Here is a 25,414-nt window from a genome sequence, read left to right on the forward strand (position 1 = left end):
ATACTATGAAAGGAAAGGTCTCACCAGAGAGATGAAGCTGAAGGGTTGTCATTCCACACCTGATGTCTCTGGTCACAGTCTGAAGTGAATCATGCTGGGGTGGCACTCATGTTGATTAGGTTGTGATCCGCTGATGCAATATTATTTGATTTGAATTGAGAGCAGCATGCAGAAAAGTGGGCCCCACCCTAAGGTTCCAGGACTGGGGGAAATATAGGGTCTATAGTGGAAATGTGAGGTTCCTATTGTCTTAAGATTCAAGAAGACAATGGATAGTTATTGTTATCACATTATTTGGTGATAGGGTTAACTTTTGAAAGTCCCTTTGATAGGGTTTGGGGTATAGTACCCAGCATCTTGTATATAGCTGTGCTGTCGGTTGCTTCTGTTCTCCCTGGTCTAGGCTTTTGGGAGAGAACATATCAAAGGCAGCCTATGTATTAAAAAGATTCAGTCTGTGTTTTAAGAAGTTTTAGACATATCATCAGTTTTTCACCTCTCATATTAATTAAATAGTGGTTTATATAATGTTTACATTTTAATAGGATTGTACATAAACACCAATCCCACCACCAAAAGACTGTGTACCATCCCCCACCACCCACCCCTGCCCCCCCACCCGCCACCATGCTGGGAAGCCCAATGGCTACCCTCCCCTTCACCACAGTGTTTCTACATTGGTGCCCTGCTCTCGAATTAATCAGATTCTGCTGTTAGTTTCCCTTTCTGTTCTTCTTTCTCAACTTCTGTTGATGAGTGGGGACATCCCAAACTCATCTTTATCTTTCTGACTTAGCTGAGTTAACATAATTCCTTCTAGCTCTGTCCACCAAGATGGGTCAGATAAGGTGGGCTCATTGTTCCTAATAGCTGCATAGTATTCCATTGTGTATATATACCACAGCTTTCTCAGCCACTCATCTGCTGTTGGGCACCTGGGTTGCTTCTAGGTTTTAGCTATTTTGAATTGTGCTGCTATGAACATAGATGTACACAACTCTTTTTGGTTGGGCATTATGGAATCCTTGGGGTATATCCCCAGGAGAGGAATTACTGGGTCATATGGAAGGTCTATGTCTAGCCTTGTAAGAGTTCTCCAGACTGCTGTCCAGAGAGGATGGACCAATTTATATTCCCACCAATGTAAAAGGGTTCCTCTGTCCCCACAGTCTCTCCAACATTTGTTGCTGCTGTCCTTTTTGAGGTATGCCATTCTCAAAGGAGTGAGGTGGTATCGCAATGTTGTCTTAATTTGCATCTCTCTAACAATCAGCAACCTGGAACAGTTTTCCATATGTTTGTTAGCCTTTTGGATCTCCTCTGAAGTGAATGTGTTGTTCAAATCCTCTGCCCAATTTTGGATGGGATCATTTGCTTTTTTGGTGCTAAGTTTGCTGAGTTCTCTGTATATTTTGGTGATTAGTCTCTTGTCTGATGTTTGGCATGTGAAGATCTCCCATTCTGTGAGGGGTCTCTTTGTCTGTGTGATAGTTTCTTTGGCTGTACAGAAGATTTTCAATTTGATGTAGTCCCATTGGATTGTTTCTGTTTTAATCTTCCTTGCAATTAATTGGGTTTGTTTCATCAAAGATGTCCTTGAGGTTTAGGTGGGAAAGTGTTTCACCAATGTTTTCCTCTAAGTATTTGATAGTTTCCTGTCTGACATCCAGGTCTTTGATCCATTTAGAGTTGATTTTTGTTTCTGTTGAGATAAGGTGGTTCAATTTCATTCTTCTGCATGTTATAACCCAGTTTTCCCAGCACCATCTTCAACATAGTATAGGAAGTTCTTGCCATAGCAGTCAGGCAAGAGAAAGAAATCAAAGGAATACAGATTGGAAGGGAAAAAGTCAAACTCTCACTATTTGCAGATGACATGATAGTTTACATAGAAAAACCTAAAGAATCCAGTAGAAAACTACTGGAAGTTATTAGGCAATATAGCAAGGTGTCAGGCTACAAAATCAATGTACAAAAATCAGTGGCATTTCTCTATGCGAACACTAAAACTGAAGAAGAAGACATCCAGAAATCACTCCCATTCACTGTTGCAACAAAATCAATAAATCAAAAGCAATAAAATACCTAGGAGTAAAGCTGACCAAAGAAGTGAAAGACTTGTATACTGAAAACTATGAGTCTCTCTTCAAGGAAATAGAAACTGATACCAAGAAATGGAAAGACAATCCTTATTCTTAGACAAATGTTGAAAGGTTCTAAGTAAAAGTTTAATTACCTAGTGACTTATCAGAAGAAGAGTGGTGTAAAAAATGTGAAGTTATTTGGAATATTTTAAGGTTTTCTTTTCATAAATACGTATAACTTGTCATTCTGCTCTATTTTGCATTACTTATAAGGTTTTAGTGTTAATATTTTTTACTGTGGTTCTATGTAAATAAAAAATATTTTTTAAACTTCAGAAACAACTAGTCATTCGTGTCTCAAATGTGTTGTTTTTGTATGGTTAATTTATAAAAGGAATTATCATATGAATTAATAAACAGATGAGAGCCCCTTTCAGTGACAATCACAAAGTTATACTACTATGTTAAAAGTAGATGTCCAAAATATATATTTTTATTTATACTAAGGAAACACTGATAAAAACCATAGGATAAGAGGGGCACAACTCCACAGAATTCCCACCACCAGAACTCCATATCCCATCACCACCCCTGCTGATAGTGTTCTTATTTTTTAACACATAGGAAGTATGGACCCAAGGTCATTATGGGGTGCAGAAGGAGGAATGTGTGGCTTCTGTAGTTACTTCCCCGCTGAACATGGTCATTGGCAAGTCAATCCATACTCTCAGCCTGTCTCTCTCTTTCCCTAGTGGGGAAGATTCTAGGAAAGTGGGAATCCAGGACACTTTTTTTTCTTTTCCTGACATCTGAAATGCAGGTGGATTCAAGTTATTGTCTAGGGAGATGATGTCATGGCCTGAAATAGGACCAGAAAGCTGGATCAGGGAAGAGAGTAGCTGTGTTCTGAAGGATTCCTGGGATGCCAGTCTTCACTACCTTCCTTCCAAGTCCTCCCTCCCAAATTCTGCCTAACCCTGCTAAGGCTGTGGGGAGAAAGCAAGGAGCCCAGGCAAAAAGAGTGCATTAAAAAGGCACATGTTTAATTTCCAGCAGGAGAGGCCACTGGCTGCAGGTACCAAGTGGCTCCGTACAGTTTACGGTTTACACTTTATAATTTACAGTTTACATGCTTCCTTCAGGGGTACACAGAGAGTACATGATAGGGAAGGGTGCAGCTGCTTATGTTCTGATGTGGGGTCTGTAGAGTCCTCTGCAAGCACTGTCCTCCATGGAGCTGCTCTGGGGCAGGTGGTTGCTGTGAGCTGTGGACTGTGTTGCACTGGTGCAGCCATCTTGATGTGGAGCCTTGAGTCATGACCTGGGAAAGAGCAAGGAGGCCTCTTTAGGGCAGCCAAGTCTCCTCAGCAGTGGGGAAGAAGAGGGAACCTGGGGGTGCTAGGCAAGGGGTGAGAACAACTTTAGAGTAATGCACACCCACCCTGGGTGACAAGCTCCTCAGTCAGTGTGCACACTGCTCTCCCTTTACTGTTGGAGCCCCAGCCCCTGGGGTCTCCCTCTCCTTCTCAAAGAGGAAAATGTTCCTTAAAGCTGAGCCCTGCCCACAGGGCTCTCTTACTACAGCAACTTCAGACAGCAGGGGAGGAAGCCCCTATGGGACAAGGGACTGAGCAGCCCCCAGCTGAGCCTCTCCATCAGTTCCCCCATGCTGGACCTCAAGGCTTTTCAGAGAAAGTACCAGGACCAGTGCTTACTTCTCTGAGTCAGAGTGCTGTATCCTCAGAAAATGTGACACCAGGACATAGTTACCTTCCCACACCATCTCAGCTACCTTCCCCTGTGCCCTTTGACCACACTGAGATGTTTCTAAGAAAACATGAGATAAAGTGATTCAGCCTGTAGTGCAACAGGTTAAGCACAGGTGGTGCAGAGTGCAAGGACTGGCTTAAGGATCCAGGTTTGAGTCCCCTGGCTCCCTACCTGCAGGGAAGTTGCTTCACAGGCAGTGAAGCAGGTCTGCAGGTGTCTCTCTTTCTCTCCCCCTCTCTGTATTCCCCTCCTCTCTCCATTTCTCTCTATCCTATCCAATAATGATGACAACATTAATAACTACAACAATCCACACACAGACAACAAAAAGGGAATCAATCAATAAATAGAAAAAAAGAAAACATAAAACAAATGAATGTCCATCTCATAGTATGTGTGTTTAAAAGGACTCTGCTGTGCTGGTTGAGAGGTCACTCTGGGTGCTTTCTGGTGTGTTCCAAGACCAAGCCATTGGCTGACAATCTCTTACAGAGGCCAGAGAGGCTGCAGGGACTGATGTTTCAATAGGCCAGGAAGGAAAATCTGCTTGTTCAGGTCAAGATGCTGTGAGCCCAGCATTTCTGAACTCTGTCCACAAGGAAGTGCGTGTAGGCAAGGGCTGAGATTCACACATCCCCTTCCAAAGTTCTCAGATGTGGACCTATCCCTGGTGCCTGCTCTCTGAGGGTCACCTGTATGTGAACTGGTGCTCATCTCTTGTCTTATCCAGAGGGAGTGATGGGAACACAGAGTGAGGAGACCTGCCCAAGGCTACACACACCCTAGACTGGACCTACTACCCTGCTCACTCTACAGTGCTGGATAGTGTAGGGCTTGCTGGTTTAAAACACAATGTGTTTTGTAAGTTTTAATCAAATAGAGATGGGAATGAAAGCTGAAATGAAAAATAGATACCTTCCTGTGGGAACTATGTGGTCTTCAATTGGCCCATGCTGGCTTCTCACTGTACTAATGGGTGTCCCTGAGTCCAGAGATGTAGGGTGAGCTTTTTTCTTCGTGCTGCTGCTGCCTCCCTGCTATTCTCCACCTGGGTTAAGGAAGGTCATTGACGTGTTTATTCAATCAGGCTATGTTCTGGGTTTGGGGGTTGCACCACTCACCCTGCAGAGGGAACTCAGAGGGATCTCTGAGTTCCTCTGAGAACAGTGTTCCCCACTGTGCTGCAACCCTGAGTGGAGCTTGGAATGCTTTTTCTCGCAGATTTAAATTGTAATGAGTTTACACATTTAAGTTCAGAGATAATAATGATCACGGAATGCAATAGGTACCTTGGTGTTGGCATTGGCAGTTCTTCCTTTACTAATTCTGTATAATGTCTGTGCTGTAGGTTGGCTGAATGGATGGATGCTGGTGATCCCAGAGCTCTGTGGAGGCTTCTCTCATCCCCAGTGGTGCTGCCTCACAAGCCTTTGTCACAAGGGATTAAGGAAGGTCATGGAAATGTTCACCAGATCACAACAGGTAACCCCCTCACTTTTCTTCCTAAAGCAGTACCACAGGCTGAACACTGTGGGCATATTGGATCAATACCAGGGTGGCAGCCACACTCAGAAAGGGTGGGCATCCTTATTGGATACAGGCCTAGGCTCCCTCCCACATGAGGAAGGCAGGGAGAAGAGGCCTGAAAGTTCCTCACTGCACTCACTCCTCAGGTGCTCCCTGACTGACCCTCCTCCCTCACAGCTCCTCCAGGACAAGGCAGGGTGGGGCCTCTTCAGTTACTCAGAGGGGTGCAGGGGATGAACCTCTACAGAGTATGTAATCAGTGACAGTTCTTGCTCTGTGTGGGAATCTTTTCAGGTCCCTCCTTAGTGTGAAGAGTTCCCACTACCAGAGTCAGGTTTCCATTTTTCTCTCCAGGTCTCTGTGGCAAATTGTTCTATGATTCTCTTGATTATGCTTCACTGCTTGTGTGGAGGCAGGTTCCTGGTGCATGGGAAACTCACCCAGTGAACAGGAAGGGTTATTTCAGTGTTGTACCATAATGAACACATGGACCTGTGACAGTGGAAGTGTGTCACTAGTGATATTAGGAAGAAATATTAGAGAACATAAATGACATTTGAATTATTTAATAACTAACATCCATCTTCATAGAAATATTTCTCTAACATGTGACAGAAAAACACATATACAGATCATCACTCTAGATCCTCTAATGTCAGGGACTTAACATGGGAGCACTTTTTTCTCTCCAGCCTCAGCCAAGACTTATCCTCCTGGGCAGCAATTGCCATATTCTGTCATGTTTAAGAGAAAGAGACTAACCTGCATAGGACAATCATCATATTAGAGCTAGGAAATGGCATGAAACCATTCACTTAATATATGAAAATAAATGTGCAAATCCAGAGGGGTTTCTCATGTTCTCAAGTTAATACAGTGGCTTTGTTAACTGTCTAGAAAGCCTTTCCCATCTACATTTTGACCAACTGCATTGTTTTTATGTACAGAAGGTGAACAACTTTGCTTTTAGTGTCTTCATTGCAGTGTCTGTCTTTCTGTCCTCTCTGTCTTCCCATGAGGCAGGCACTCCTTGTCTCTTCCTCAGATGTTACACCAGGACCAGATGAGTCCTTGGCTCTCATAACGTCTGTTGCATGTTTTGATAGGGAGAGATGTGGGTGGCTATGGTGTAGAGTAGGAGGAGATAGAGAGCTAGAGGATGACTGCACCTGAGCAGAGAAGACAACTCAGGAGTCTGTGTGAAGGCCACTCCTGACCAAGTCAGGGATGCACCCCATGAGGACTCCTCTGCAGAGCTTGCAACCCTCATTGTCTCCCTGCCCAGGATGCTCACTGACCAAGTGCTCTGATGGAGTCACCAGACTGTGTGTCCCAGCAGCTGTGTCCAAGCAAACATGCAGAGTTATTCTAATGTTGCGCCAGAATCAGTTCATTTAATTGTGGGAATAGCAGTGTGTCACCAGTGACATTAGGAAGAGAATATTAGAAAAACATGCATGACAATCAAATTCTTTAATAGCCATCACACATCTTCAAACATTTATTATTTCTTTCGCCTAGGATGGAGAGAGACCTACCCAGATCATCTCTCTGGTACATGGGCTATCCTAGATCGAACTTGACAGCACTTACATTTTTCTCTGTCTCTGGCCAAGGCTTCACCTCCTGGACAGAAGTTGCCATGTGCTGTTATCTGTAAGACAAAAACAGTAACCTGCATATCACAACTAGCACGTCAGAGCTAAGAAATGACATAAAATCATGCCTTGGATTTCATGTATGAGAGCACAAGTGCAAATCCACAGGGGTTTCTCATGCTCTTGGTTAATCACAGACCATTCCTTCCCTGACTAGGAAGCTTTGACGATCTTCACTTTGGTGGAAAAGAAAGGGTGTCCCAAAGGTGTATAGCTTGGCTAGTCTCATCTTTCATATCTGTGTCTTACAGCTTGGCTAGTCTGTCACATCTGTGCCAGCATTCTGTCTCCTCTCTCTCTCTTTCTCTCCCCGAGGTAGACCCTCACCCTCTGTGTTTCTTCCTATGTGTCACCCAGGACCCATGGAGTTTTCAGCTCCTAGGAAGGACTTATTGTCTGTGAGTGTGCTGGCCAGGAGACAGGTGGGTAGCTAATTTGTGGTAGTGAAGCAGCTACAGAGAAATTGAGAATCTGAATGTGAGCAGAGTTGACAACTCCAGAGTCTGTTTGAAGGCTGTTTCTGACAGATCAGACATCCAATATGAGAGAAATTCCCTGTAGAGCTTGCAGCCTTTCTTATCTTTCCCAAGGCTGCTCACTGGCCAAGTGCTCTGAGGCAGTCACCCAGGCTATCCAGCTCTGCATGGTCCTTCCATGAAGGATGCATGGTGCTTGGAGGTGCAGTGCTTCTCACTGAAAACAAACTAGAATGTAGTTAAGGACCCCTTTTCTGGCTATTTCCAGAAATTTATATGTGCATAGAGTTAATAAATTAGAAAAATCATAAAGTGCAGTAGTTACCTTCCTATTGGCATTGTCCAATCTTCATTTCTTCCTGATGCCCTGGCTCTGGTCAAGCACATCTGAAAGCTGTTAACACAAGAGCTTGATATCAGGCTTCATCACCACATGAGGTTCTTTCCCTAGGAGCAGCACCATGGGCTGAGTATTGTGGGCACTATTGGCTGGATCCCTGGTGGCACACCATTCAGCACTGGGCCCACAGCTCATACTCTGCTGTCCCTATTGGGTACAGCTCCAAGCTCCCTACCACATGATAAATGTAGACTGAAGGGACCTTTAGGCTCCTAGCTGCACTTGTTCCTCAGCTGCTCCCTGTCTGCAACTCCCTTCACATAGCTGCTACAGGAGAAGGCATGGTGTTCAGAGCCTCTTTAGTCACTTGGGGGAGCAGGGGAGGAATCTCACAGCACCCATATTTTTATCTTGCAGTGCCAGCTCTTTCTCTGTCAGGGGAGGTTATCTGGTCCCCTGTTAGTAGGAAGAACTCACTCTATCAGAGTTGGGGGTTCACTTCTCTCTCCAGGTGTCTTTCCAAGCTGGTCTCTGCTCCTGTGGCCTGTTTTCCACTGCCTGTTGTCCTAGTGACCCTCCTGCAGATGCCACTGGCCCCACTGTCAAGTGCCCTAAAGCCCATTTTACTGTTTCCCTGCCTGCTGGTAAGCCAGAGGCCCTGGGTGTGTCACTGTGATATTAGAAAGGAAATAGTAGAAAACATGGATGAGATTTAAATTCTTAAGTACATTCCACACATTTTCAAGATTTATTATTTGTCTTACATGAGAAGGAGAAAAATCTGCCCACCCTCCTGCAGATGTCTCTCTCTTTCTATGAGGCAGGCCCTCTTTACTCTTACTAGGATGAGACCCTAGCTCCATAGGAGTCCATGTCTCTTAGGATGGGTTGTATGTGTGCTGACTAATATGCAGAAAGATTGTTGGCTGTGTTGTGAAGGAAAAGGAGGTATAGTGGGTAGCTGGACCTTTAGTAAAGATGAACATTCAGGAGTTTGTGTAAAGCCTGTTCCTGACTTAATCATGTAACCAAAACCCTAGGAGTATTCTTTTCCTTTCCTTTTTTTTTTTTTTTTCTCCAGGGTTATTGCTGGGCTCGGTGCCTGCACCATGAATCCACCGCTCCTGGAGGCCATTTTTCCCCCTTTTTGTTGCCCTAGTTGTTGCAGCCTCGTTGCGGTTATTATTGCCATTGTTGATGTTGCTTTGTTGTTGGATAGGACAGAGAGAAATGGAGAGAGGAGGGGAAGACAGAGAGAGAGGGGAGAGAAAGATAGACACCTGCAGACCTGCTTCACCACCCGTGAAGTGACTCCCCTGCAGGTGGGGAGCCAGGGGCTCGAACCGGGATCCTTACGCTGGTCCCTGCACTTTATGCCACATGCGCTTAACCCACTGCGCCACCGCCCGACTCCCCCTAGGAATATTCTGCAGAGCTTGGAGCCCTCCTTATCTCTGCCCAGGATGCTCACCGGCCAAGCTCTCTATGGAGTCACCCAGGCTGTCAGAGCTGTTATAGGAGCTTCCATTAAGGGGGATTTAGCACCTGTGGGTGCAGTGTTTCCCACTGGTAATTAGTTTGAGTGGAACTAGGGACCCCTGTTGTGACTAATTTTTTTAAGAAAGGATAAATTAACAAAACCATAGGGTAGGAGGGGTACAACTCCACACAGTTCCCACCACCCAATCTCCATATATTCCACCCCCTCCCCTGATAGCTTTCCCATTCTCTATCCCTCTGGCAGCATGGACCCAGGGTCACTGTGGGTTGCAGAATTTTAAGTGCATTGTGCTTATGTCAAGTTTGTTTGGAGACCAAAAAGATCACGAAATGCGATAGTTACCTTCCTGTTGGCATTGTCCAATTTCCTCTCATGCTGACTTTTGCTTGTGCTAAAGGGAACCAAGTTGTGGGTGACCTCAGAGCTGTGGGGTGGCCTCTCTCTCTCCTGCTGGTGTCTCACTTCATAATCCCCTTCTCACCTGGGATTGAGGAAAGTCATGGGCATATTCAATAGATCACTGCTCATAACCTCCATGGTTTTTTTTCAAGAAATGGTACAACTGGTTGAAGTTTTGAGCACATTGCCTTTTCCCCTGGGTGACTGTCACTCAGCAGTGGGCCTACAGCTTATCCTCTGGGCACTCTTAGTCTGCATTGCCCAAGGCACCCTCCCACATGAAGGGAGAGAGAAGGGGCCTCTTGAGGTCCTCAGAGGAGTGCAGAAGATGAACCCTAACAGAATATGTGGCCTTCCTGCACTGCCAGCTCTTTCTCTGTGGGGGAAGCCCCACTGATCCCTTTTCAATGTAAAGAACTCACTCTAAAAGAGCCAGGTGTCCACTTCTCTCTGCAGGTCTCTGTGGCAGCTCCTCTCTGTTCCTCTGGCTAGTCCACCACTGCCTGCTCTCTTGGAAGTCACTGGTCCTACTGACAGGTGCCCTTCAGCCCCTGTTACCCTGGCCCCTGGCATGCTGGTGTGGTCATAGGCCCAGAACACAGGAGACTCAACCCAGTCAACATGCAGAATTATTTCACTGTTGGCACCAGAATCAACCCATCTAGTAGGGGCAGTAGCAGTGTGTCACTAGTGAAGTTAGGAAGGAAATATTAGAAAAGCATTAATGAGATTAAAATTCATTAATAGCTGCTAGACATCTTCAAAGATTTATTATTTGTCTAATGTGATGGAGAGAGACCTACACAGACAATCCCTCTGGCACTTGTGGTGTCAAGGATTGAACTTGGGAGCACTTACTTTTTCATCTAACTACAGCCAATGCTCTACCTCCTGGGCTGCAGTGCCATGTGCTGTCATATGAAAGAGAAAAAGAGAAACCCGCACATCACAGCCACCTTATCATTGTTAGGAAGTGATATAAATGCATTCGTTTAACTGAATGAGAGAGTAGAAGGGCAAACCCAGAGGGGTTCTTAGTTGAAGACAGACTGTCCTTCTCTCAGCAGGAAGCCTTGACCATCTACACTTTGGTAGTAATGTGAATGGTGGCCAGAAGCTGTTAAGCTTTGCTTGTAGTCTCTTCTTATCTGTGTTTGGTGTATCTCATCTCTCTCTCTCCCTATCTCTATCTCTATCTTTATCTCTAGCAAAGACTCTGAGTGTCCTCCCTGTGCGGGTTCCAGGACCAGAGGAGGTCCTGCTTCAGAAGAAGAGCTGAGTGTGTACTAAAGGGGATACTGGAGGATTGGTGTGCTGTGAGAATAAATACCTGAGTTAAAATCAATCTCAGGGGTCTGTGTGAAAGCTGCCTGTGAGGCAAGATCCACCCTGTCAGCTGCGTGCTGCAGAGAGAACAGTCCTCTGCCCAGGATGCTCAGCAGCCAAGTACCCTGTAGGAGTTGCCCAGGGTCTCCATGAAAACACTGTATCTGTGTGTGTTTCTGGACTTCTGGAACTTGCTCATTGTTGTTTTTGCCAGGTTATGTTGTTTTCACCAGGCTAGCTTCACGGGCGGGTAACAGACGACCAGGGACTCATGGTTGAGTGCCGGGATAGCCTGAGGGTACTTCTTCCAGAGCTACTGCTCTCTGGGTTGGAGAGAACTCAACTGGAGCTGATCTAGGCTGCTGTGTGGGAGAGGGATCAGGAACTCGTGCTGCACCAACTTCCGCAGGAGATACACTCTGGAACTCTCGGAGCCGGAAAGCAATTTCCAAGTGTCTTTAATCAGAAGAGCAGCTGTTTTTATACTCTCCAAGTAGGGTGGAAACAGGATGTGATATAGAGAGGGTGGAGAGAAAAGTGACTGGTGAAAATCAGAGTGTGACAAAGAAGGGATCAGTGTGTGACAAGGAGGGGGTGGAGCAGGAGAGAATCCTATCATAGAACCACCAATGCCCTGGAGTGCTTTATGTAAAAGTGATTTATGTAAATAGACCAAAGCTTTGGATCAGTAAAATCCCTATATAGGCATATGGTTAAGCAGAAGCCAGGGGGAGATGGCAACTACCCAACAGTTGAGCTGTAGGCAGTATCTCTTTATTCATGCAGGACGCAGCACAATCTAAGACGAGCTAAGTTAAACTCAAAGTACAGTACTGTAAAACTCACAATGCTGTCTTTATATATACTTGCCAAGTAAGGTGGAAACAGGATGTGACATAGAGAGGGTGGAGAGAAAAGTGACTGGTGAAAATCAGAGTGTGACAAAGAGGGGGCAGATTAGGTGAGAATCCTATCACTGAACCACAAATGCCCTGGAGGGAGGGTGGAACTTGTTAACAGTGGTTATGTAAATAGAATGAAGTGGTTATGTAAATAGAATAGTGTTAAGCAGGGGGGATTTAAACCAAATGAAACAGAAGGGGTCTCATGCATACCAACAGCTCATTAGTGCTAACACACTAAAACTGCTAAGCCAGACTTAGTCTGTTCTCTCCCCCAGTAATCACTAAAATGACTGTGTGTAATGCTAGACTGTTTGACAGACAAGACATGTCACTAAGGAGGCACAGGGCACTGTCCTGCATGTAGGTTCTATTTGTTTGGTTTGAGATTCACACTGTACGTGGGCCTCCTCCCACTCAGAATAGAGGGATCAGAAGATCGTCCCCTGGACACTTACTGAGCAGGTCTTTGCTGAGGGTCTCCAGGTCCCTCTAACTCTGGTGTGTCCCGTGCTACAGATGATACTCCTGGGGGTGGGAAGGCAGACTGGCCACAATCACAGGGTACATCTAGCATCAGCCCTGCACCTGCATCCCTCCAGAGCCCCAGCTGCTGACCACACTGCCCTGCAAGTCTGCTGCTCTACAGGCCACTGTGTTCAAGACCAGATGTTGCACCCTGGTGCACACCCCAGGGGGAAGCTTTTGGTGTCTCTCTCCCTATCTATCTCCTCCTACCTTCTAAGTTTCTATTCCAAAGGAAAGTATATAAATAGAACCACCAGGATAGTGGGGTAATTGTGCAGGCATCAAGCCTGGTGGCAAGAAATAAAAGTGTAACATGGAAGTGGATGCCAAGCCTCTACAGGCTGGTATTGAGGGTATCTATATCAATACTTTTATATACATGCAACTAAAAATGGAAAGTAGAAAATAAGACTGCTCCCAGGAGAAATGTGAAGCACTGTTAAGGAACCAAGCCCCAGAAATGACCCTGAAATACTGAAATAAATGGTTCATACAATAAACTAATAATAGAAAAAAAATAAAATATGCTTTAAAATAGTAAATTAAAAATAGATATAGTAATAACTAAAAATGAAATAAAAAACAAAAATGAAAAATTTAAATTGAAAATTAAAATAAAAAATAAAACATTGGTGGCTGTCCCCCTGGTTAATCACACACATTGCCATATGACAGTGTATGTGGATCTTATAAGTAAGATGCAGGCTCTGAGCCTAACCCATCTGAGCATTCCTGGGATTGTGGCCCAGGTTCACAATGCCACTTCCCTGTCCAACCCTAGGGTCTCTATGAGGAAGGACCTCAGACCTTCTAGCTCAGACTACAGACCCAGGCAGACCAACACAGCTCCAACTGGGGTCGCCACCTTTCCTGGTCCTTCATCTGCAGGCCCCCAGGCAACTGCTGCAGCCTCTCCAAAGACCACTCCCACAGTGAAGTCCAGAGCTGGGAGCCGTGATGACTGTGAAATCCACACCCTCATCACTGGCCTGGCAGCTCTGCACATTTAGCATACATATATAAGGGAAGCCAAGTCACTGGTGACTCTGGTGCCAGCACCAGAAGGGCTTGAGTAAGCTGCCCCTCCAGACAGGCTGGGAACATTAGAACATGCTCTCAGGGCACCAGAAGTAGTGACTCCAGATGGAGCAGTGGTGGTTTTCCTTCTGGCAGACCTAGCTGATCTGTGGTGCATACCACCCAGGGCCCAAGATGTGGACAGGGCAGTGGGTAAAGGGCCCTGGGCCACAGTCAGCCCTGTGTTGGAGTCAATCAAGCTCAGAATCTGTAGCCTATTTATAAGGAAATTCAAGTCACTGGTGACTCTGGTGCCAGAGTCAGGAAGGCTTGAGTGAGCTACCCCTCCAGACAGATTGAGACTATAAAAGGTCCCTACTCCCAGAGCACCAGGAGGAGTGACACTAGATGGTGCAGTGGTGGATTTCCTTTTACTGTCATCCCTGCAGGCCCTGTGTTCTTTCCCATGCAGGACAGGACACTGGCTGACTTACCCTGGGCCACAGTCCCTGGAATGCTGTCATGGGAAAGGCTCATGGGAAAGAGCTTGCAGATAATTTATTAGTAAATTCAAGTCAGTGGTGACTCTGTTGCAAGCACCAGGAAGGCTTGAGTGAGATGCCCTTCTAGGCAAGTTGACAGTGACCAAGGGGCCTGCTCCCAGGGCACAAGAAGGAGTGACTCTAGATGGTGCAGTGGTGGATTTTTTATTCCTGATAGACCTGCACACTCTGTGGTCTTTTGCACCCTGGTTCCCAGAGTGCGACAGAGCAGTAGTCATTGAACCCTGGGCCACAGTCCCCAGAATGCTGGGATGGGTAAGGCTCAGAGCCTGCAACTTACTGTTAGATGAATCCAAGTCACTGGTGACTCTGGAGCCAGCACCAGGCATGGGGACTTCAGATGTTTCAGTGGATTTTCTTTTCCTGTCATCCCTGAGGGCCCTGTGTTCTTTCCCACCCAGGGCCTCAGAGGAGGACAGGATAGTGGCTTAGTTACACAGGGCCACAGTCCCCGGAATGCTGGCATGGGTAAGGCTCAGACCCTGAAGCTTCCTTATAGGTGGCTTTATGTCTCTGGTGACTCTGTTGCCAGTACCAGGAAGGCTTGAGTGAGCTGCCCCTCCAGACAGATTGACACTATTAAAGGTCCCTGCTCCCAGAGCACCAGGAGCAGTGACTCTAGATGGTGCAGTTGTGGATTTCCTTTTCCTGTCATCCCTGGAGGTCCTGTGCTCATTTCCATGCAGGGCCCCAGAAGATGACAAGGCACTGGCTAAGTTACCGTGGGCCACAGTCCCTGGGATGCTGGCATGGGTAAGGCTCACAGCTTGCAGATTACTTAAAGGTAAATTTAAGTCCCTGTTGACTCTGTTGCCAGCACCAGGAATCATTGAGTGAGCTTCCCCTCCAGACAGGTTGACAGTCATTGAGGGACCTGCTTCCAGGGGACCAGGAGGAGTGACTCCAGATGGTGCAGTGGTGGATTTCCTCTTCCTAACAGACCTGCGCACTCTGTGGTCTTTCCCACCCTGGTTACCAGAGGAAGACAGAGTTGTAGTCATTGAACTCTGGGCCAAAGTCCCTGGAATGCTGGGATGGGTAAGGCTCAGAGCCTGCAACTTACTGTTAGATGAATTCAAGTCACTGGTGACTCTGGAGCCAACACCGGGCATGGGACTTCAAGATGTTTCAGTGGTGGATTTTCTTTTCCTGTCATACCTGAAAGCCCTGTGTTCTTTACCACCTAGGGCCCCAGCAGAGGACAGGACAGTGGCTGAGTTACCCAGGGCCACAGTCCCCGGAATGCTGGCATGGGTAAGGCTCAGATCCTGCAGCATCCTTTTAGCTAGTTTTATGTCTCTGGTGGCTCTGTTGCTGGCACCAGAAGGGCTTGAGTTAGCTGCCCCTCCAGACAGGCTGGGAACATTAGAACATGTTCTCAGGGCACCAGAAGTGGTGACTCCAGATGGAGCAGTGGTGGTTTTCCTTCTGGCAGACCTGGCTGATCTGTGGTCCATCCCACCCAGGGCCCAAGATGTGGACAGGGCAGTGGGTAAAGGGCCCTGGGCCACAGTCAGCCCTGTGTTGGAGTCACTCAAGCTCAGAATCTGTAGCCTGCTTATAAGGAAATTCAAGTCACTGGTGGCTCTGGTGCCAGAGTCAGGAAGGCTTGAGTGAGCTGCCCCTCCAGACAGATTGAGACTATTAAAGGTCCCTGCTTCCAGAGCACCAGGAAGAGTGACTCAAGATGTTGCAGTGGTGGATTTCCTTTTACTGTTATCCCTGCAGGCCCTGTGTTCTTTCCCATGCAGGGCCCCAGAGGAGTACAGGACACTGGCTGACTTACCCTGGGCCACTGTCCCTGGAATGCTGTCATGGGAAAGGCTCAGAGCTTGCAGATTATTTATTAGTAAATTCAAGCCAGTGGTGACTCTGTTGCAAGCACCAGGAAGGCTTGAGTGAGATGCCTTTCTAGACAGATTGACACTAACCAAGAGGCCTGCTCCCAGGGCACCAGAAGGAGTGACTCTAAATGGTGCAGTGGTGGATTTTTATATTCCTGATAGACCTGAACACTCTGGTCTTTCACACCCTGGTTCCCAGAGTAGGACAGAGCAGTAGTCATTGAACTCTGGGCCACAGTCCCCAGAATGCTGGGATGGGTAAGGCTCAGAGCCTGCAACTTACTGTTAGATGAATCCAAGTCACTGGTGACTCTGGAGCCAGCACCAGGCATGGGGACTTCAGATGTTGCAGTGGTGGATTTTCCTTTCCTGTCATCCCTGAGGGCCCTGTGTTCTTTCCCACCCAGGGCCCCAGAGGAGGACAGGACAGTGGCTGAGTTACCCAGGGCCACAGTCCCCGGAATGCTGGCATGGGTAAGGCTCAGACCCTGCAGCATCCTTTTAGCTAGTTTTATGTCTCTGGTGGCTCTGCTGCCAGCACCAGGAATGCTTGAGTGAGTTGTCCCTCCAGACAGATTGACACTAATGGAGGGATGGTTCCCAGACCACCAGAAGGAGTGACTCCAGATGGTGCAGTGGTGGATTTCCTCTTCCTAACAGACCTGCACACTATGTTGTCTTTCCCACCCTGCTTCCCTGAGTGGGACAGAGAACAAGTCATTGAACCCTGGGCCACTGTCCCGGGAATGCTGGCATGGGTAAAGCTCAGAGCCTGCAACTTACTGTTAGGTGACTCCAAGTCACTAGTGACTCTGGTGCCAGCACTAGGCATGGGGACTTCAGATGTTGCAGTGGTGGATTTTCTTTTCCTATCATCCCTGAGGCCCTGTGTTCTTTCCCACCCAGGACCCCAGAGGAGGACAGGACAGTGGTTGAGTTACCCTGGCCCACAGTCCCCACTTTGGTAGAGTACCCCATGTTCAGTGTCGGCTACATGGTGATAGCACTCACTCTCCTGTCTCCAGCATTGTGTAGGGTGCTTTCTCTTGTCCCGGCAGAAGTGCTGGTATTGCCTGTGGGGGCTGCAGCCTGCAGAGGCTGGGCTGGCTTCTGGATTTGGCCCCCACGGTGAGAAATGTAACACTGGAGCCCCAATTATCTCGGGTCACCATGGAGGACGCCCCCCCCCCCGTCTGCTCTTGTGCTGGAGGGTGCTCCACTAGAGGGACCACTGGCAGAGGTAGGAGTCCTGGAATCCTTTCCTGAGTGGCCTCTTGGGAGCACCTGCACAGGGAATGACTGGACTGTGCCCTGGCTCCCTTGTGTGCTGGATGGATCTTGGTTCGGGACCTGAGGGGTGCTCATGGCAGTGCCTGCACCATCCCTGTTGCTGTTGCTGGGGTCAGCTCTGGACACTGTGGTGGGAGCTGTCCCTCATGGCCTTGGGCCTGCCAGGGTAGACCTCTGCCATGTAGATGACAAATCTAGGAACAGTACTCCTGGCTGTGGGGGTCTGCTGCGTCTGTGTTGAGTCACTCTCAGCTGGGGGCTTTGGAGCCCATTGCACCCAGGGCCCCAGAGGAGGACAAGGCAGTGGCTGAGGGACCCTGGGTCACAGTTCTCTGGAATGATCATTGCTCACAGTGCCAGTGTGAGTCCCTCCACTGGGCAGGGTGGTACCTGTTGCCCTTATAAAAGTGGCAGTGCCAGCATTGCCAGCAGCCTGGGCAGCTGTAGAGGGGGGCAGGCTGCTGGTTTGGGCCCTCAAAATGGATAGTGTAGAGCAGGAGCTCTGAGTTCCTGGGGGTGCAGTGGAGTCAGGTGCAAGGCCTGTACTGGAGGAGGGCACCCCATCTCCTCCTGTGCTGGAGTGTGCTCCACTGGAGAGACCACTGGCAGAGGTGGGGGTCCTGGCATCCTTCCCTATGTGGCCCCCAGGGAGCACCTGCACAGGGGATGATTGGACTGTGCCCTGGCTCTCCTGTGTGCTGGAAGCATCTTGATTTGTGACCTGAGGGGTACTCATGGCAGTGCCCCCATCACCCCTGTTGCTGTTTCTGTGGTCTGCTCCAGACATTGCAGTGGGAGCTGTCCCTCCCACGGTCTTGGGCCTGACAGGGTAGACCTCTGCCATGTAGATGAAAAATCTAGGAACAGTACTCCTGGCTGTGGGGGTCTGCCATGTCTGTGCTTGGTCAGTTTCAGAGCCTGGGGCTTTGGATCCCATTGCACCCAGGGCCCCAGAAGAGGACAAGGCAGTGGCTGAGGGACCCTGGGAAGCAGTCCCCCTCTTGGAGAGCGCATGGCTCAGGGTGTCTGAGTAACTCCCCCCACTGGGGAGTGTGATGTCTGCTGTCCCTTTGAAGGGGGCTGCAGTGCTTGCATCACCAGCAGCCTGGGCAGCAGCAGAGGGGATATGGCTCCTCTTTTGGGCTCCCTTCCTAGGAGCTTTGGTTGAGGACCCCCGTGCTCCTACTGGTGCAGTTCCTTCCACAGTGACCTGCTGGACCCCTGAGCTGTCAGAGGAGGCATGGCTTATTTCAGAGGCTCTAGTCTTAGGTCTTGCACCTCTGCTCCTCTTCTGCCCAGGGGTCACTGACATGTCCCCCTGTTCCATGACTGGGTAACTGGGAAGGACACACCCCAGAAGGAACCTTGAATGGCTTGGACACTTAGCTGGAGTATGATCTGAAGATTCCAGTGGTGATATCTCAGCACTGCTGTGTGTGTGTGTGTGTGTGTGTGTGTGTGTGTGTGTGTGTGTGTGTGTGTTAGGGGTAGGACCCAAGAGAGGCCCAGAGAGGCCACCCCCCACCCTGGCCCCACCCCTCCCCTCCCTTGTTCCTTATTGTTCCTGACCACCTGATATGGGCGCTGTTGATCCCAGGACAAGTCCTCAGTTTCTGAATAAAGCACAGGAGGGAGCAGTTCACCGCATAGGGATCAGACCTGAAGAGAGCAATCTCTTGATCAGAGGTCAGCTCAGAATCAGAGATGCCAACTGCTTGACCTGTTGCCAGGAGACCAGTGGAAGCTGTTGGCCAGTGGGGGGTCTGGGGTAGGTCTTCCCAACAGAGACAGTCTTGGACTACAGGGACTTTCTGGGTGCTGGCCTGGGGGTGACAGGCCCTCTGAAAGAAGCATGTCCCCTCCCCCTGCAGCAACCCCAACCTATACTGGGTGCTTGAGGAACAGCTTTTCTTACCCCCCCATCAGAATGTGGACTGTCCCAGTGCCCTGTGATTGGTGGAAAGTGTTTTTCTAATGTCAGCTCAGGTGGTAATGTTCCTTGACTATCCCTCCCTCAACCCATGGTAGGAATGTTCCACTTTTTATTGGGGGCATTTGCATATCTGATACATGGGGGGCATTCACTGTATCCCATTGAGTATTGAAATCTACTCTTAACTGTATGGTTTTTAATGTGATTCATCTTATTAATACTTGTTTCATGTATGTGCTGCTCCTTTATTTTATTTGGTACATAGACAGGGTAATCCATGTAACACCTTCATGTTATTATGGGTCCCTAATCATCATGCAATGCCATACATATATTTCTACCCTTATACATGGGGATCTATGTTAGGATGGGAAGAGATAAGGAAAAATGCTCCAGGTCATTGATGGTCAATGAAATGCAAATTAATACAACAATGAGTTGCCACTTTACTCTTCAGAAAATGTCATACAGCAGAAAGGATAGCAACAAGAAATTCTGGAGAGAGTTTGTGGATAAGAAAACCCTTTGCACTACTTGTGGGAAGATGACTTTATCCAGCTCTGAGAGTAGCCTGGAGAGCTTGTAAAGGCTAGAAATGGGCCTACCCTATGAGCTGCCAATTCCTTTCTTGTGTATATATCCTATAGAATCAAACACAAGCCTTCAAAAAAGTCCTGTGTATACCTATGTTCATAAGAGCAGAATACTTGATAGCCAAAATCTGGAAGTAAACTAGGTGTCCAAAAACAGAGGAGAAATTAATTTGTGGTTGGGATCTAGGCATAAGCACACCCAGTTAAGCACACATAGTAGTAAGCTCACATAGTACTAAGCACAAAGACCCATGCAAGGATCCGGGTTCAAACCCTTGGCTTCTCACCTGCAGATAGTAGGATGCTTCACAAGCTGTGAAGCTAGTCTGCAATTATCTATCTCTTTCTCTCCCTGGATATCTTCTGCTTTTCTCTCAATTTCTTTCTGTCCTATCCAATAAAAATGGGAGAAAATGGCTGCCCAGAGGACTATTGTTCTAGGGCTGACATCAGTCCCAGCAATAAGCCTGGAGAGAAAAATATGTGTGGTGTCTATGTACAATGGAATATTACTTAGCTATTAAGAATAATGAATTCACTTTCTTTATTTCATCTTGGATGGATCCTCAAGAAGTCTTATTAAGTGAGATAAACCAAAAAGGGAAGAATAATATGAAATGATCTCACTCTTTGACAGAAGTTGAGAAAGAAGAACTGAAAGGAAAACACAAAGTGGAGCCTAGACTGAATTTGGAGAATTGCACCAAACTAAAGGACTTTAAAGGGAGCAAGTGCCCTTCAGATTCAGGTACATGAAGGTGGAGGAGGACCTGTTTGGGGCTGAAAGTTTGTTTCAGAAAACTGATTTTATATGTTTGCCAACAACTGTATTAACTATAAACTATTCATCTCCTAACTGAAAAATCACTGCTAACAAATGTAAAATAGTTTGTTTACTTCATAAAAGTAGAAACAGAGGCAGAGAGGGAATGAAAAGGACTATAGCACTAAAGCTTCCTTCAGTGTGTTGGTTGTCAGGCTGAAATATGGGCAGTGCACAAGACAAAGCAGGGCATTAACCAAGTAAACTACTTTGCTGGGCCTATTTATTTTATGTATAATTGCTATATGAGTGATAGGGAGATAGATATAGATATAGATAAAAATAGAGGGAGAGAGCAAAGGAGGAGGAGGAGGAGAGAGAGTTGGAAGGAAAGGGAGAGGGATACAGGGAGAGGGGGAGAGTGTGATGTCTGTGATTAAGGGCTCATTTCTGCTAGAAGTATTTCTGGGGAACCAATCTGGAACATAAGGCTTTGTGGTTCCAAGTTGACTCACTCACCTATCTTCCGAGTCCAACCATTATAGTCTATTGGGAAATAATGTACAACTAAATATATGGATGATGCCATAAAAAAAAAATTTCAAGGTACAGTGGTGTTGAGAACCACCAGACTCCACACAAAAATATAAAATACACCAAACCCTAACAAAAGGACTTTTCAAAGTTAACCCAATTACCAAATAATGTGATGATAACACTATCAATTGTCTTTTTGAACCCTAAGACAGCAGGAACCTCACATCTCCACTATAGAGCCCCTACTTCCCCCATCCTGTAACTCTTGGATAGGGCCCACTTTCCCGTATGCCTCTCCCAATCCATATCAAATAATATTGCATGTGCCGATCACAACCTAATCAACACAATGATTGCCACCTCAACATGCTTCAGCTCAGACTGTGTCCAGAGACTTCACGTGTGGAATGACAACCCTTCAGCTTCATTACTTGCGTGAGACCTTTCCTTTCATAGTATACTCTAATTCCATCTCAGGTGGTTCACTTTCTAACAAAGTCCCAAAACCTAGATATACACCAGTTTCTGTGAGAGAGAGCATATGTTCCCACATATCCATAAACTACTGCAAAATATATACCTGAAAGCAGAAGTACATTAGAGTTTGCAGTGAGTATCCCCCTAACACTTCCTCTCCACTATTCCAAGCTTTGGGTCCATGATTGCTCAACAATTTGTTTGGCTTTGTATGTTAACTCTCCTTTCAATCACCAGGTTCCAGATGTCTTCAGGATGCCCGCCAGGCTTCCCTGGACTGAAGACCCCACCCATGTGTCCTGGAGCTCAGCTTCCCCAGAGACCCACCCTACTATGGAAACAGAGAGGCAGACTGGGAGTATGGACCAACCAATCAATGCCCATGTTCAGCGGGGAAGCAATTACAGAAGCCAGAGCTTCCACCCTCTACAACCCACAATGACCCTGGGTCCATGCTCCCAGAGGGATAGAGAGTGGGAAAGCTATCAGGGGAGGGGGTGGGATAATGTGATTCGGTGGTGGGAATTGTGTGGAGTTGTACCCTTCCTAGCCTATGGTTTTGTTAATTTATCCTTTCTTAAATAAAAAATACATATATATAATAAAATGTTGAAATTATATGCAGCTCAAAAAATTCAACTGTCATATAAGAGAATAAACTGTGTAGCCAGATAAAGTTTTGCTGTTTTACCATGGACACAATATATGATAGATCTAGTGGCTGATAATAAAAAAAAGGCCCTTGCTGTGTTCATCATGGAAGTGTTTATTTGAATTAAATTGTGGTTTGAGCAGCCTGGGAGTATGGGACTTCACTTAGGATACCAACCATGGAGAAGAGAAAGGCATTTGAAATGTTCTCGAAATGTATTGGTAGGGTTCACATACTCAATGAGGGAACTGAGAAAAGAGGGAAACTAGAATACCATTTACATACTTAGTTCAAACTCTGTCCAAAAATTTCATGACAGACAAAGCACAGGGACCGGCGTAAGGATCCCGGTTCAAGCCCCCAGCTCCCCACCTGCAGGGGAGTCGCTTCACAGGCAGTGAAGCAGGTCTGCAGGTGTCTATCTTTCTCTCCCCTTCTTTGTCTTCCCCTCTTCTCTCCATTTCTCTCTGTCCTATCCAACAACAAATTGCATCAACAAGGGCAATAATAATAACCACAACGAAGCTACAACAAGGGCAACACAAGGGGGGAAAAATGGCCTCCAGGAGCGGTGGATTCATGGTGCAGGCACCGAGCCCAGCAATAACTCTGGAGGAGGAAAAAAAAAATTCATAACAGAGATTGAACAATCAGTTGAAGAAGAATGCAAAGGAATTGGATGAAGGACTTCTTGAGAGAGATTCACTGAATTTATCTTCTGTGTCTAATGGGAAACAATTGAGAATCAAAAGAAGGTTCAGAACTAGAGATCTAGATTTTCAATGATCCTAAATATCTTAATATTTCTGCTTAATACTGACTCTCAAGGCTGTACTCTATTTACTTTTCATAGCCTGAAAATGTCCTTTGAAAAACAAGAATTCCAAAGACTTTCCAACCAGTGGCATTGGCTGTATATCAGTAACCTCAGGGAATTTACACAACCTTTCCTAAACTGAAACTATACTATTAGAAAATAGTTTTGTGCATGAGTTCAACAAACAAACATTTATTCCTGAACCATGAAAGCTCAGTCCATTCTGAAATTTTAGTTGTTTTATCGTGGCTGAGCACGTTGTTGTCTGTATACACAATGGAATACTGCTTGGCTGTTAAAATAGGTGACTTCACCATTTTCAGCCGATCTTGGATGGGCCTTGAAAAATGTTGAGTGAAATAAGTCAGAAACAGAAGGATGAATAAGGGATGAACTCATTCTCAGGCAGAAGTTGAAAAACAAGATCAGAAAAGAAAACAGAAGTAGAATCTGAAATGGAATTGGCATATCTCACCAAAGTAAAAGACTCTGGGGTGGGTGGGTGGCGAGAATACAGGATTCAGACGACCTAGTAGAAGAAGAGGACCTAGTGAGGTTTCTATTGTTATATGGGAATCGGGAATGTTATACATGTACAAACGTACTTACTGTTGAATGTAAAACATTAATTCCCCCAATAAAAATAGTATTAAAAAATAATAAAACATAGTAGTATACTCTATTAAAAAATTGCTGGCCTCCAAGGTTAACATGGGGACTCATTGCCTATGCCTGGAGTGACTAAAGCCCCCAAAACATTTTTTCTCTCTGTTTCCCTTATTTGTGCGTTATTTTTAGCATCATTCTTTCTATAAGATAATTATAGGAACAGAGACAGTTTCATTATAGCCCATGCAATGTTCCTGAAATTCAAGTTTATGTGATAATGCTCTGGTTAATGACAATACAAGTCTACATAAGAAGTTCAATCACTTGCACCAAAGTAAAAGACTCTGGGATGGGGAAGGAGGGTCCTGGTCCTGAATCATGATGGCAGAGGAAGACCTAGTGGGGATTCGATTGTTGCATGAAAAACCAGGAAATGTTATGCACGTTCAAATACAAACTATTGTATTTTAGTGTCAACTGTAAACCATTAATCCCCGAATAAAGAGATTAAAAAAAAAAAGAAATTCAGTCATTTAAAACTCACTAGGACATTACCCACCTATGTTGAAATATGTCATTCCTTCAAGTTTCATTTAGTCCTCAATAAGAAAAATAACTTTCACCAGTTAAAGGAGAATTATCTATGCAATACTTACAGTCTAGCTGTCATAATAATCTTGTTAGTAGGACTACTTTAATTTTTTAATTTTTTATTTATTCCCTTTTGTTGCCTTTGCTGTTTTATTGTTGTAGTCATCATTGATGTTGTTGTTGTTGGATAAGACAGAAAGAAATGGAGAGGGGAGGGGAAGACAGAGAGAGGGAGAGAAAGACACCTGAAGACCTGCTTCACTGCTTGTGAAGCGACTCCCCTACAGGTGGGGAGCTGGGGGCTTGAACCGGGATCCTTACACAGGTCCTTGCACTTTAGCCACCTGTGCTTAACCCGCTGCGCTACAGCCCGACTCCCCCTATTGTAATTTGTATATACGTGATCTCTTTCACATGACAAATAACTATTCTCTGTATTTTAAAGAATCATGTGTGTTCTCACCTTTCTTCAATGTCTTAGCACCCTGAATTTTCCACAGTAGTAATTAGTATGTCCATAACCCTGAACTTTACACATTCATGTGGAATGACTAGTATAGTCTTTGCTGAAGGAATCCCTAATCAGCATTGAGATAGTAACTTCCCCATGAGCTGGGAGTGTTGGTAGCCTTGGGATTACTATTCAATCCTTTTCTCAGAATTTCTTGATTCAAATGGATGGGAATCAGCATACTAAAATTATATCTATAGAGGTGGTTTACTACCAATGGTTATATACTATAAGGGGGAACAAAGCTTCTACTTTTCTGAACTTTGAACAACTTGGAACAATCGTCTTAAACCTAACTAGAGTTCCTAGTTAATATGGACTTAAAGTCTCTGATGTAATTGAGTCACATGTCAGCTGTAGTCTTCTGTCCCATCCTGGTTTCATTATTCCTTATGGTCTTTACTACATAGTAAATTCTCTACTTGTTGCATTTCCATTTCAGATTCCATTTATTGGGGATTTTGAGTGAAGAGAGTTGAACCCAATTGTGCTCCTAGAAAGCCAATTACAATGTTTTATTTGTTGTTTAGTTATTTATTGAATCACTAGGGCTTCACCCCTCTGGGATGGATTTTTTCAGATAGAAAGTGAGAGAAAAGATAGAGAGACAGGGAGAAAGATAAAAGAGCACCAAAGCTTTCTTGCATGGGGCAAGGGGCAGGCTTGTACATTTGTTGTGCACATGACAACCAAGTGCACTATACAA

The 25,414-nt window shown here is 46.0% G+C and overlaps 1 long non-coding RNA gene across 2 annotated transcripts in view; it reads left to right on the top strand.

Moving 5' to 3' along the window:
- Window positions 1-25,414, top strand: part of LOC132540455 (uncharacterized) — a 251,821-nt gene that overhangs the window by 209,699 nt on the left and 16,708 nt on the right. For both annotated transcript variants that reach the window (XR_009551636.1, XR_009551635.1), the window contains exon 2: window positions 5,203-5,336. This is a non-coding gene — a long non-coding RNA (uncharacterized LOC132540455). The remainder of the gene's footprint in view (window positions 1-5,202; window positions 5,337-25,414) is intronic.

Source organism: Erinaceus europaeus, chromosome 9 (assembly GCF_950295315.1).
Source record: "Erinaceus europaeus chromosome 9, mEriEur2.1, whole genome shotgun sequence".
In the NCBI taxonomy this organism is placed as follows: Eukaryota; Metazoa; Chordata; class Mammalia; order Eulipotyphla; family Erinaceidae; genus Erinaceus; species Erinaceus europaeus.